General features: G+C 45.5%; 1 pseudogene across 1 annotated transcript; it reads right to left on the bottom strand.

The window, feature by feature from the left end:
• Positions 1-6,627: 6,627 nt before the first annotated feature.
• On the bottom strand, positions 6,628-8,432 carry LOC311581850 (F-box/LRR-repeat protein 19-like; annotated as a pseudogene). Its single transcript has one exon. The product of its transcript is annotated as an F-box/LRR-repeat protein 19-like (transcript).
• Positions 8,433-15,063: the final 6,631 nt, after the last annotated feature.

The following is a 15,063-nucleotide window of genomic DNA, read 5'->3' as shown; positions in this document are numbered from 1 at the left end:
CCTAACCCTAACCCTAACCCTAACCCTAACCCTAACCCTAACCCTAACCCTAACCCTAACCCTAACCCTAACCCTAACCCTAACCCTAACCCTAACCCTAACCCTAACCCTAACCCTAACCCTAACCCTAACCCTAACCCTAACCCTAACCCTAACCCTAACCCTAACCCTAACCCTAACCCTAACCCTAACCCTAACCCTAACCCTAACCCTAACCCTAACCCTAACCCTAACCCTAACCCTAACCCTAACCCGAACCCGAACCCGAACCCGAACCCGAACCCGAACCCGAACCCGAACCCGAACCCGAACCCGAACCCGAACCCGAACCCGAACCCTAACCCCTAACCCCTAACCCCTAACCCCGAACCCGAACCCGAACCCGAACCCGAACCCGAACCCGAACCCGAACCCTAACCCCAACCCTAATCCCTAACCCCTAACCCTAACCCTAACCCTAATCCCTAACCCCTAACCCCTAACCCTAACACCTCTTAACCCCCCCCTAACTTCTAGCCCAAACTCCCTAAGTCTAACCTCTGACCCTGGTTTTCCCGTTAGCCTCTGACACTCCCTTCAACCAACTTACCTGTTTACATGATAAATCTCACAGCATCACCTTTTGGGTAAGTGAGGAAAGAAAAGCGTTTACATACAGAAAGCAAGTAATGTGCTTCTGAGAGGAAAATAGCAAATACTTTGCACAGCAATCAACAATTGAAAATACAGCAACACAACTACAAGACATTTGATACGCTGTGTGTGGGAGGCTCATCCTATCACAGCCACACACAAAGACACACGGGCATCACATAATTAAAACAAAAGCCAATTGTTACACAAAGAAATTAACCAATGATGTTTTCTTGTATACATTTTATATATGTAACCCAGATAATGAGGCATAATTTTGTTTTGTTTTATTTTGGTTTTATCAAAAAATATAAAACAAAACAAAAGAAAAACCAGATCAAAACAGAGACAGGGTTTCTATGTCAATCAGCGCTGTCTGTCCTGGACTCACTTTGCAGCCTGGCTGGCCTGGGTATCACAGTGATCTGCCTGCCTCTGAGTGCTGGGATCAGAGGCAGCACCACCACACCTGGCTGATGCTGAGGCATCTCAACGCTTAAAGAGTTTTTCTATATCATGAAATGGTTCATATAACAGAAATAAAGCATGTGGGCTTGAAGCAAGAGAAACTAGTTCTTCTCAGTTGGGGCTATCATTTGGAAAGATTTAGGAAATGCTGTCCTGATGTTGGAAGCATGTCATGGGGGTGGGTGACAGCCGCTGTGGCTCTGTTTAGATGCGTCTCATCCCTGCCCCCAGAGGCACTGGCATTGTCTCAGCTCCTGTGCCCAAGACGCTACTGATAATGGCCGGTATTGATGACTGCTACACATCAGCCAGGAGCTGTACTGCCACCCTGGGCAACTTTTCCAAGGCCACTTTTGATGCCATTTCCAAGACCTACAGGTACCTGACACCCAATCTCCGGAAAGAAACTGTGTTCATCAAGTCTCTTGTGAAAACCCGCACCAGAGTGTCTGTTCAGAGGAACCAAGCTCCAGCTGTGACTACCACATAAGGGTTTTTATAAGAAAAATAAAGTGGATTAATTCTGTTAAAAAAAAAAAAAAGAAAAGAAAAAAGAAAAAACAAGAAAGTTTACATCCGGGGCTGGAGAGATGGCTCAGAGGTTAAGAGGACTTACTGCCTACTCTTCCAAAGGTCTTGAGTTCAATTCCCAGCAACCATATGGTGGCTCACAACCATCTGTAATGAGATATAGTGCCCTCTTCTGGCATGCAGGTGCACATGCAGACAAAACATTTTATACATAAATAAGATTGAAAAAAAAAAGAAAGAAAGAAAGTTTAGATCCACACACCATGTCCCGATTTACTCTGTGCTTCATGCTGCAGGTTGAGAATGTGAGCTCTGAGCTTCCTGCTGTAGCTGCCAAGTGTGACACTTGTGGCATTGCCACCTTCATGGCGATCCCTTTTGCCATCTTAAACCAAATTAAACTTGTATAGCTTGTCTTAGACATTGATTTATCACAGCAAAAGAAAATGTAATTAAACACATCCATAAAGTTTTATACCTATAATTGAAGAGAATTGTGAAATCTAAAAGGGATACATAACTATTTGAATTCATATTTTTAGAAGACTTTGCAAGTCAAAATAAAGAGGGACATCATAAGGTTTGAATAGATTTTGACACATGTCATGTTTCTTCTCAGTAAACAATCTTGTGTAACTGAATGTAAGTGTGTTGGCCAAGGATTTTACCAAATCCTTTATAGCCCTAGATTCCCTTGTGTATGAGTTCTTTCAGATACTCAGACTACTGTGACACGCAGGGGCTTTCACTGGTTGATTACACACTAAAGGTTTTTACTCTTCTATAAGAAAACAAAGTGCAAAACTTTACCACACTGACTACTTTTAGGGGTCTCTCTGAAGTATGATTTTTTTCTCATGATGACTAAAACTGCTGTCACATACAAAGCCTTTGCCACATTGCATACATTTTCTCTGCAGTATATGTTATTTTATGTATTTGCAGGTAACTGTGTTGTGAAAAGGGTTTGTGACATTGGTTACATTTTAAGGTTTTTCTTCAATGTGTCCTGTTACACATTGAAAGATGTGTATGACTGGTTTCATATACAGTTTCAGGTATGAAACTATAATGATTGGAAGTTCTACCACATAGCTCAGGGGCCAAGAGCACTGATTGCTCTTCCAGAGGACGCCGGTTCAATTCCCAGCACCCACATGGCAGCTCACAACTGTCTGTAACTCCAAGGTCTGACACCCTCACATAGACATATATGTAGGCAAAACAGCAATGCACATTGAAAAAAATAAAAAAGTTAATAAAAATATTACTTTTAAAAATAATTGATCCTTTCTTTGTAATCACAAATTGCAGTCTGTCAGTGAAAATCAGCAACTGGCTAAAAATTATCTTGCTTGCTTTCACTTTGTTGATCTATAACACACTGCTTAGTTGTGCATATATGTAGGTTCTTGGGAATGATTTGTTTTCTTCACCTGCAATGTGAAAAGGGGTTTTGTGTAAAAATATTGGGGTGTATACTATTTTTACATGGCCATTCACTAAAAGAAAAATAGAATGTAATCACTTTATAATGCTTGGAAGTTGTTTGTTGGGATATATAAGCTATAAGAAAAATAAAGTTTTTGGAACGAGCCTTGCTTCATCTACTGTGTGTGTGTGTGTGTGTGTGTGTGTGTGTGTGTGTGTGTGTGTGTGAATATTCCCTCCTTTTTTTTCTTCTTTGCTAGTGACAAGCAATACTGGACCCCAGCTGCTGGCCAAAGGGAGAACTGGCTCCAGTAAATCAAGCCAGATTCCATCAGAGAAAAGTCTGGTGAGTGATCAGTCACCAATACTATGTCCTGCCTCAATTTACCCTGTAGTGTTCAAGCTGGCCTTCAGCAGAAATGTGCAGAAGCTTCACCTTATTAAATACACTCACGGGGTTTCTATCCAGTATGAACTTTTTCATGCCTTCGAAGATGACTGGGACATAGGGTTTCTCCCCAGTATGTGTTCTTTTATGATATTGGAAACTAATGTGATGTGCAAAGGTTTCACCATATTAAATACCTTTAGAGCATCTCTCCACAGTGAATTATATCATACCTTTGAGGATGGCTCTGATGTGCGAAGGCTTTACCATATTGAGTATATTCAGAGTGTTCCTCTCCCGTGTGACTCCTTTCATGCCTGCAAAGATAGTTAGAGCATCTGAAAGCTTTCCCACATCATTACACTGAATTAATTTTTCTCTGTGGATTATTTTTACAATAGAGTCTAATGTTAAAGAGAAACCAGATCTTAAGGTTTTATCACTTTTTTTTTACATTCATGGTTTTCCCCTTCTTCATGTGTTGAGTCTGTGAAGACACCTATGGTAGTGAAAGCATTTATTACATGGCTCACATTTATAGCATCGTGTTTCTATATGATGCTTTTCATATATTTGAAGAGAACTGGAAGAACTCAGAGCTTTACCACAATGACTGCATTCACAAGTTTTTCTATAGTGTGAGTCATACCACATTTGAAAAGTGAACCAGGACAAACAGAATTTTCACATTCTTAGTACTCATAGAGATTTTCTGCCGTGTGAGTTTGTGGAGGTTCACAATGATGTTGGAAAACCAATTAATTGTAAACTTGTATCACATTCATAAAGTCTAATCAAAGCAGGAACTCCTACATATCTCCTCATTGTTCTGGAGAGAGATATGTTGCTTCTTTCAATATCCCTATGCTCACATGGCTTGTATCCATTGTGACATAGGATGCACCCACTAAGAATAAAAAATGAAAGGTTTCCACATTGTATTCAGTTTGATTCTTGTTCCTCACAGACATGAGATTAGGGTTTCTCCACAACAACATTCATGATTATCATAAACTGCCCTCTCACTGATCTTAGCAACATTACTACAAGTCTATATGTAACACTAGGCAATGCTGTGGACTTTTTGCTTATAGGTTTTGGACACACACCTATCACATATTCAATGTGTGTTCCTTTTGCAATATCTAAGTGGTATAAAACTAAACTGACTGGCAGTTCCACAGCACAGCTCTAATCAGGCCACGATTTAAATAGTGACATCTGTGAAGTCACTGTTTCCTTGTTTCAGTTCTTAGATGAACGCCTTAAGAACACAAATCAGGGCTGGAGAGATGGCTCAGAGGTTAAGAGCACTGTCAGCTCTTCCAGAGGTCCTGAGTTCAATTCCCAGAAAACACATGGTGGCTCACAGCAATCTATAATGTGATCTGGTGCCCTCTTCTGGTTTGCAGACATACATGCAGGCAGAGCACTGTATACATAATAAATAAATTGAGGGGAAAAAAAAAGAGCACAAACCAGATTCCTGACACTGAGGTGCGTGGTTTTGTGAGAATGTAATAATCATCACTGAACTTAAAGCAGTGGGGTTTTGGTTTTTTTTCATGTGTTTTTGTTCATTTGTTTTTTGGTTTTGGGTTTTTTGTTTTTTGTTTGTTTTTGTTTGTTTTTTGAATATTCTGAGTTTTATAGCAAACTGTATTGTACAGACTTGAGGGTTTAGGGGATAAGACCAGCTTGGTCCCACACTTGCCCCTTGCCAGGTGCTTTCTTCCCTCCCTCAAGTGCACCCAAGGTCAAGCCTTTCTCCAACCCCAGGCCCAACCATACCATCTGCCTTTGGTCTGCACAGCACCCACCTCCAACCCACGCACCTTCCTGTAACCTGAGGGATGTGGATAGATTCCCCTCCCCTACACCCATGTGGTACAGTCCAGTTCCCCCTGGCCTAAATTGAGTGGGACCTGGACCCAACTCCCCCCTCAGGCTCTTGAGACTCCACCCCCACACTGGAAGAAGGAAAGGGGTGGGGAGAGGGGAGAGAGGAGGTGCCAAGAGTCTGTAACTAAGTTCCCACAGCAACTAAGAGGGACTGTTTCCAGTCTTAGCGCGGATTTCCGGAAGGGTCCATTGGCTGCTATTTCCATGGCAACCAGGAGTGGCAGTTCCCTGGGCAAATGGGACACAAGTGTCCATGACAATGAAAGAATGGGATGAGCCAAACTGGAGGAGTCCCATCTCACCCATCTTTAAGCTGACATCCCCCACCAGGTCAGAGTGGTGGAGCTGTTAGAGGCAGTAATGCAAGAGAGCTGGGGGGTGGGACAGACCAAACGGGGTGCCCACTAGCCCAGGTTAGGTCAAGCTGGTCCCCTCACATCACAGTCCCAGATCAGAGACTCCCCTGGTTCAGTACAGATGAATGTTCAAGTATTGTGTAGAGAGCCAGGCAGGGGTCTGGGCTACCCCTCACCACTCCCCTGGGCCACGAGCTAAACAGCAGGTTGACCCGTGGCCCCCACTCCTTGCAATAGCTGCCATTTTCAGTGACGTTCAAGGAGTCAGGGTCAGGGTCAGGGAAAGAACTGAAATCTGGACAGGGGGAAGGGAGAGGAGCAACCCCACAGAGAGGGAACGAGCCCCACATCTGCTCCTCTCCCGGGCCCCAGCCCTGGCATTTCCTGGTTTGTAGAGCCCCCTATCTAACTACTGGATCCCCAACTGCTCCTCTGGTTTCCCCTTTTTGGACCCCCATCCCACCCAACTGGTCTTTGTTCCCTGAACCCTGTTGGTCTGCTCTCTGCCCTCCCCACACCCATCCATCACCTCCCACAGCCCCATGGCTCCCAGTATCCTGCCCCCTCACTCTTCTCTACTAAAGACTTGCACCTTCACCACCCCACCATCCCTTTGGCTCAGCACCTCCCCTGTACCTCTTGACCCACGCCCCCAAGGGGATGGACAACGAAGCAGGTGGAAGGCAGAGATGGGAAGCAAAGATCCCCAAAGATAACAGTGCAGGTGGGAAAGGGGAAGGCTGGCTCAAGTCCCTGGGCAGAAATCCAAAGACATTAAACCAAGGAGTGTCAAGTCATAAAGAAAATAACCAGGCCTCCCATTAGGGGGTGAGATGAGGGCAAGAGGTCCAGGAGCTCTTGCTGAGTCCTGGGGAACGGGGCGTAGACACCTAACTAACTGTCCTTGAGAAGTGGTTTCTACTCTTCTTGCCAGGGGGCCAAGTAGCTGGCAAAGGAACAAGGTTCGGGTGAGAGCTGGTGGCAAGAGTGTAGGTCCTGGCAACTAAGACCTGGGCAGCAACAAAACAGTGGAAGGCAGTGGCCCGTGAGGCAGTGACATCCAGAGAGATTGAGGTGCATCAGTGTCTCCTGGTGAAGGGACGTGGGCGCTGTGATGAAGTGGACACTGGGATCTCCAACATGGGCACCATGAGTCAAGTCGAGGGCACTGAGCTGGGGAGCACGGCGCAATAGGAGCCTCAGGGAGGCATCAGTGAGCTCCAGGCATGCTGCGAGAAGTTATGCCACCTGCAGTCAGCCTTGGCTCTTGGTTTGTCCCAGTTCGGTGTCTGGTGGAGGCAGTGGCATCTCACAAAGCTGAGAGTCTTTAACATCCTCAGTCCAGTGGAGGTCCGAGAGCCTTGGTGTGGGCAGTGGGGTGGAGCTCAGGGCAGAGACGGAGAGACAGGACCACCCAGAAAGCACCAACTCCTGCAAGCCTTGCAGTCGGTTCAGAAGCCACATGAGCTGATTTTTGTGGAGACACCTATCCAGCTGAGGTCCAGAGCACATGGCTGTCGGCAAACCACCCCATTAAGCATGGGTGGGGTCAGCGGCTTCCTCCGGCTTAGGTCCATCCGAGGCCACAGACACTTGTAGCACCAGCGGTTCCAAGTCCAGCAGACTCACATGCAGACACATTGTTTTCAGGGTCCAACGTGCTGGAAGACATGGAGCCACGCAGCCTGAGGCAGCAGCAAAGGCAGAGTGTCAGGCTCAGGGCTTCAGGGGACGGGGGACAGACCACATGCCAATCCAACTGTAGAGGCCATGGTGGTGGGGCAGGGCCCAGGGGCCAATTGAGCAGTGGTGCCCCACTGCCAGGGCGTATAGCCTGCCACCCTCCATGATTTTCCTTCTCGCCAGAGCTGCCCCAGGCCATTCCAGGCCTCCCCAGGAGCTTTGTCCTCACTAAGTGATGTGCCCATTGAGTCTGGGCCCTCAGCAGAAGCCACAGGTGGCTTGGGTTTCTCCCAGTTCTCGGGAGGGAGCCCAGGGTGGCAGGATGAGAATGCCTGGCTGGGATTCAGAACCCTGGGGGCAGAAGGCCAGGGCTGCCTGGGTCTGCTCCCGGGAGGAGGCAGGCGTCTCTACCCACCAAGTGCCTCTCTTGGCCTCCTTTCACCTTTTTCCTTGGGGTGGGGGTCTCATTCCTTGCATCCCACTCCTTCTGTTTGGTGGCACAGACACATCGTCAGGGGGAGGGACAGCAGGTAAGGGTCCCTTTCTTCTGGGCAGAGGTGGAGGTGGTGGCTCTACTGTCAGCTTCTATCCACCCCCTCACTGTCAGCCCTATGGCGCCCTGGACCCTCACCTGCATCCTTGTCCATCCTGGGTACCTTGGGAGCACTCCCAGCAGTTGATGATCTCTGAATTGATAGCACCCTGAGCCTTTCCCATCTTCAGGCAGCCAGGGTGGACAATCTTGTTGCAGACTGTACACTCCATGAGGCTCAAACAAAACTTCTCTTCCTCTCCGTCCACCTTCCTCCTTCCCAGCTTCCCCACACAGAAGGCACACGGCTGTGTGCGGGAGCAGGGGCGCAGTGCACTGCAGAAGCAGGCAGGACTGCTTCATGCGCCTGCTCCGCCAAAGCCCCCAGTTTCTTCAGGTCTCCTCAGAAATGGCAGTCCCCGCACTCAGTTTGCACACAGACCTGGCAGCCGCAGCAGCAGGTTCAGCGTCGGCGCGCTCCAGTGCCCGTCCCCCAGCTGTGCGACATTGTGGGTATCAGCAACACCTAAGGCTCACAGTGCACCGGGAGCCACCTCGCCCTTCTTGGCAGCTCCTGGCAGGTAGGCAGCCAGGTGGCACAGGGCGGGAAACGCTCAGAATGCCGGGTCCATGCCTCCCAAGGGCACTAGGCCCCTCCCTCCAGCGGAGGGCGGGACAGCAGTGAGTGGAGGTCGGGAGCGCTAGGGGCGAGGCCCTCCCACCGGCTGCTGCCAGACCCTTCCAGGGGGAGGTCCTACTCTGGGGAGCTCAGTCACTCAGCCACCCCAGGCCAACGGGGGGGGGGGGGGGGACTCCTTGGGCGCAGGGTACTCAACTTCTGCGCAGGCCCCACTCAGTCACCGGTACGAGCCTCAGCTCCCCACCCCCACCTCTCCCCAAAGCCCCCCTTAACTGGCCCCTTCCCGGCTCCAACTGTCTAGCCGGCCAGGGACTCCCAGTGTTTCCAGGGTTCAAACCCCTCCCACTGCTGGTTCACAAGGAGGCGGGGTCACTGCAACCTGCCACCTTCCCCTGGGTCTGGCCCTGTACCCACAGAGACAGGGCACAAGAGGAGGGGGGGGTCTTTTTTTTTTTTTTTTTTTTTTTTTTTTTGGTTTTTAACACTGCTTTTCTTTAAAAGTTGCAAGGAACATTAAAATGTCTTCTGCAGGACATTTATCAGCTTGCACATGAAAATTACCTTCCATGTCTTCTAGACCTTGACAACATTCTTCAGTATTATGGTCTTCAAAATTGTAGCCTAAAATATAGTACTAGAAAATATATTATATATTATTGGAAATTACAAATATTGAAGTTATTAAATCCAGAGTCTCTAAGAACCATGCCTGATTTATTCACCTCATTCTTCCTCATTCTCAACTGACATTGCAGAAGAACATCAGTAACAGAGAAACATTTGTCCCCTGACTGTAAAAAGCAAAAGATAATTCAGTCCTACCTACAGCAGCTTGGTTCGTGTAGGTCTCCAGCATCACATCCTTGCAGAGACTCTTCTGTGCAGGATCCAGCAAAGCCCACTCTTCCTGAGTGAAGTTCACATGCTCATCATCATAGGTCACTGCATCCTAAAGTATGCTGTACATGTGCACACAGAAAGCAGGACACTGACATCACTGTACATGTGTGCATCATTGACAGAATAGTCATATAACTCTGATGCTTCCTCCACTCATTTCCAGACACAAAAGTTCTACTGTAACCACCAAGTCATTTTAGAAGGAAACTGAGTAATGAGGTTCATCTCCATCAAGGGCCAGCCTTAACACACACGTTAGTATTGGACAGGACACAGTGTTGGTGAATTCCAAAGAACCATCTGATGCTTTATCAATTGAGCGATTTGGTTTTTCTGGCTCTTCTGCTGCCATAGCTGCTCCTTAGCTAAGGAGTCTATTGTTTAACAGCAGGCGGCTGTGACCGTTTCCTGATGTAAAAGAGCAGGAGGTTGTAAAAGAAAAACCTTAGTCTGCTTTTAAGCTTAGTGGCTGACTTGGGCATCCAACAGTGGCTTGCTGGAAGCTAGAAACCTGAAAAAGGCCAAGGAATAGTTTTGGACTGGTTTTCTTGTGGCTAGACAAGGAGAGGGGAAAAACAGAGAAAAAAAAAACTTTACACATACATTCATACAAGTAAAATAAACATGGGCTTTGACCAGCAGACTTCCACAAGTTTTCCTGTGGTGATGGCGTTGATTTTAGCAGTCTCTTTTGCAAAGAATGCAGCAAATCCAGGCCATCCTCAGGGGCACCCGGCCCTGGCTGTGTCTATTCCACTATATAAGCTCGTGTCAGCAATGAGACATGCAGACAGGTACACATTCATACACACAAGGGACTTCCCAACTTTACACACGCACACACATAACAACATGTAGACATTTAAACATGCATACACATCTATTCACATGTGAACATATGTACACAGACACATAGTTAATGGGTAGGACAGGCTCTAGCAAGCCTGTAGACACAATTTCCTTTTTTTTCTCCTTTATTAATTTATTCTTGTTACATCTCAATGGTTATCCCATCCCTTGTATCCTCCCATTCTTCCCTCCCTCCCATTTTCCCCTTATTCCCCTCCCCTATGACTGTTCCTGAGGGGGATTTCCTCCCCCTGTATATGCTCATAGGGTATCAAGTCTCTTCTTGGTAACCTGCTGTCCTTCCTCTGAGTGCCACCAGGTCTCCCCCTCAAGGGGACATGGTCAAAGGTGAGGCACCAGAGTACGTGAGAAAGTCATATCCCACTCTCCACTCTACTGTGGAGAGTGTTCTTAGACACAATTTTCTTAACCAAAATATTTTATTAACAACTTAGTCACTGAGCCTAAGTCAATTATAACCCAATTAACCAGAACAGATTAATGGACACAATAACAAAACCTTAAGGATATCAGTTCCAAGGAACGGTTCTCTGGTCGGGAGACACAGGATATCTTCCACTGGAACCTGGGGTAACCAGACCCCAGAGCCTCAGCAGGAGCCGGAGCTCTGAAGCCTTCCCTCCAGTGGTTTTCTCTAGGAGCGTCTTGAAGGGCAGCGATGAACAACCAAATCTATCCCAAGTCTCCAATCGGCCCTGCCGCCAGTCCTGGGCTCATTTATAGATCTCCTCCCAGAGCCTGTTCACGGGATCTTTTCAGCTGGCAGCAATTAAGCTCCTGCACTAGGTGGTTGCTCTTCTAGTGAATTAACATCACCTGTCCTCTCACGAGACCATTCTGATCCCACACTTGGGATCCTAAAGAACAGGCTTCTCTCCTTCATCTCCCCCTTTCTATTTAATAAAATAAGCTATATACAACAAACTAAGAATTAACCATTATGCCACCATTTGCAGTTAACAATTTTAAAGAGATTATTCCATTACCCTATATTACTGATTCTTTTAACTAAACCTATAATAACACTATGGCTATCTAGTCTTCACCATCAGAGACCCCAGAAGGAAAAACTATCTCATATGAAGGAAGTGCAGGCAAGCGACTTCCAAAAGTACCGACAGGACAGAGAGCTGATTGTCTGGACACTGACAAGTTCCTTCTCCATTGTTGGGGCATCCAGTCTTCAGCCAGCCGGCCCAAGGCATCTGACAGACTGTTTCTAGGCTGTCACAGGTTTTTCTCCATGGTAGGTGCATCCCACCTTCAGCCGGCTCAAAGCATCTCAGAGACTGCTCTGAAGCAGGAATCCTGAAGGACTGGCTCACCTGGTCTCTGCAAGGCTGGGCAGCCAGAGATAAGCACAGTTCCTCAGTCCGGTGCCTATTCTGCCACTATCATCTCTTGATGCCCACATAATTAGACTGGAGGCGCGGCCAGGAACGAATGTCTCTGTCATAAAAGCCCTTTATCATTAAATGCCATTTTCTATAGATCTCTGAAGTATTTGAAGACCATCTATCTATCTATCATCTACCTATTCCTTGGAAAACATATACAAAAATCTAAATAAAGCCAGGAGTGGTGGCGCACGCCTTTAATACCAGCACTCGGGAGGCAGAGGCAGGCGGATCGCTGTGAGTTCGAGGCCAGCCTGGTCTACAGAGTGAGTCCAGGGCAGCCAAGGCTACACAGAGAAACCCTGTCTCAAAAGACCAAAAAAAAAAATCTAAATAAAGCTTATTCTATAATTAAGTACTTTAGTATCTAGTAAGATTTATAAGTGACCAACTACCAATTTCTATTTCTAAGCATCCTGAACAAGTTATAACAGCTATTTTTCACCTTTTCAAATAAGTTGAACATGTATAATACATTAAATGTCAAACAAAATGATCTTATGTTTATACCAACATACAATAAACAATTTAAGTTCCATTAACATAACATATATAACACATATAGCAAAAGTTGAAAAAGGAAAACAATCATAAATTTCCATCAATCTACAATACCAATGTGAAATATATGGATGCCAATGCAAGTTATTTGAGGCTAGTAGATTCGAAAATCTACTTTTTATTCTATAAACCTATATCCTCCCTTCCTTCCCCCCTTTTATTTAATATTAGATGGGATAGAAAGATAAGAGAGAAAGAAAGATAGAAGAAAGAAATCCCCAAATGAAACTTTTATTAATTGTAACTAACTCTCTTAGGCAAAAATGAACATTGGTAACCCACCAAAAACCACTACCCCACCCATTGGGAATGGGGGCGTCGTTCTCTCAAAATTACTTTTTGCTGTTTGGGGGAAAAGCATCTTTTTGGATACCTTTAGAAAAATATTATATTGCCCAAGAGCTGGAAAAGCTAGCTGTGTCTGTTTTCGTCCAGTCTTTTTTGGATCGATCCTTTTGGCTAGCCATTTGATTGTTTTTTTGTTTTTTTTTTTCATTATTTATTTTTTTATTTTTTTATTTTTTACCATTTTTTATTAATTTATTCATATTACATCTTGATTGTTAGCCCTTCCCCTGATTCCTCCCATTCTTTCCTCCCTCCCACTTTCCCCCTTCTCCCCTCCCCTATGTCTGTGATTGAGGGAGACTTCCACCCCCTATGTATGCTCTAAGATTATCAAGTCTCTTCTTGGTAACTTGCTATCCTTCCTCTGAGTGCCACCAGGCCTCCCCATCCAGGGGACATGGTCAGAAAAGGGGCACCAGAGTTCATGTGAGAATCAGATCTCACTCCCCACTCAACAGTGGAGAATATCGTGTTCGTCGGCTAGGTCTTGGTAGGGGTTCGAAGTTTACTGCCTATTTCTCCTTGGCTGGTGCCTTAGTTTGAGGAGGACCCCAGGACCCATATCTGCCTGTCATAAAGTTCTTCTTGTAGGTTTCCAGGACACTGTAGGTCCTATTATTTCCCCATTCTTCCATGCTACTCTCGCCTAAAGTCTCAATAGGATGTCCTCTCCTCTGACCCACTTTCTTGGTAAGTAAAGTTTTTCATGGGACGTAAGACCCAGAGATGAATCCACACACATTTGCTCACTTGATTTTTGACAAAGAAGCCAAATCTATTCAATGGAAAAATGATAGCATCTTCAACAAATGGTGCTGGTCTAACTGGATGTCTACATGTAGACAAATTCAATTAGACCCTTATTTTTCACCATGCACAAAACTCAAGTCCAAGTGGATTAAAGACCTCAACTTAAAACCAGAGACATTAACTCAGTTAGAGGAAAAAGTGGGGAAGAGCCTGGGACACATAGGCACAGGAAACAACTTCCTGAACAGTACACCCACAGCCCAGGCCTTAATGTCAACAATTAATAAATGGGACCTCATGAGGCTGAGAAGCTTCTGTAAGGCAGGAGACACTGTCAAGAGAACAAAGCGACAGCCTACAGACTGGGAAAAGATCTTCACCAACCCTTCATCTGACAAAGGTTTAATATCCAAAATATATAAAGAACTCAAGAAATTAAACACCACAAAACCAAACAACCCAATTGTGAAATGGGGCTTAGAACTAAACAGAGAATTCTCAACAGAGGAATATCAAATGGCTGAGAAACACTTAAAGAAATGCTCATCCTCGTTAGGCATCAGAGAAATGCAAATCAAAACGACACTGAGATTCCACCTTACACCCATCAGAATGGCTAAGATCAAAAACTCAAATGATACCACATGTTGGTGAGGATGTGGAGAGAGAGGAACACTCCTTCACTGCTGGTGGGAATGCAAACTAGTACAACCACTTTGGAAAGCTATCTGGCGTTTTCTCAGAAAAATGGGAATAGGGCTTCCTCAAGACCCAGCTATCTCACTCCTTGGAATATACCCAGAAAACGCCCCACCACACAACAGGGACATATGCTCAACCATGTTCATAGCTGCTTTATACACAATAGCCAGAACATGGAAACAGCCTAAGTGTCCCTCAGTAGAAGAATGGACTAAGAAACTATGGTACATTTACACTATGGAGTATTACTCAGCTATTAAAAACAAGGAATTCCCGAAATTTGTGGACAAATGGATTGACCTAGAAATTATCATAATGAGTGAGTTCACCCAGAAGCAAAAAGAGACAAACGGTATATACTCACTTATATCAAAACACTAGTCCAAGGGATACGTCCCATGAAAAACTTCACTTACCAAGAAAGTGGGTCAGAGGAGAGGACATCCGGTTGATTGTTAATATGCATACAATTCCTGGAGGAAGCAGTAGCGCCAGAGGCAGAAGTTCGATCTTCATCATTGTCCTGTTTGTTCTCTGAAAGTAAGAAAACTTTTGAAATCATTAGTATAGGTATGTTAGTACAAATCTAATTTTTCAAGGAAAGATTAGTTGAGGCACCTTGCTCGAGGTGCCAGAAGCATGCTTTTGGGGTGAAATCACCCAGGCTGCCTGCTTTGTCTTCAGCGTTGTCCTGTTTTTTGCAAATAATACACAACTCTGCCTGCATGTACACCAACAGGCCAGAAGAGGGCATTAGTTCTCTAAGCTGTATGAAACAATGTCAAGCTGTAAGAACCAGGTAGCTCTTAAGATTCACTTGCTATATGGTCAGATCTAATCTTTATAAGTTTGGTTGGTAGCCATATTTTTCACTCCCTGTGGAAACATAAGCATACCCACGACCCCATCTTAAAACTATTGCAGGTTTCCATTTCATACTAGACAAATCCTTATAGAATATTGCTTGTCCC

Source organism: Acomys minous (assembly GCF_964271855.1).
Source record: "Acomys minous genome assembly, chromosome: 13".
NCBI lineage: Eukaryota > Metazoa > Chordata > Mammalia > Rodentia > Muridae > Acomys > Acomys minous.
The sequence above is the reverse complement of the archived record's forward strand: the minus strand, read 5'-3'. Positions and strand labels throughout refer to the sequence as shown.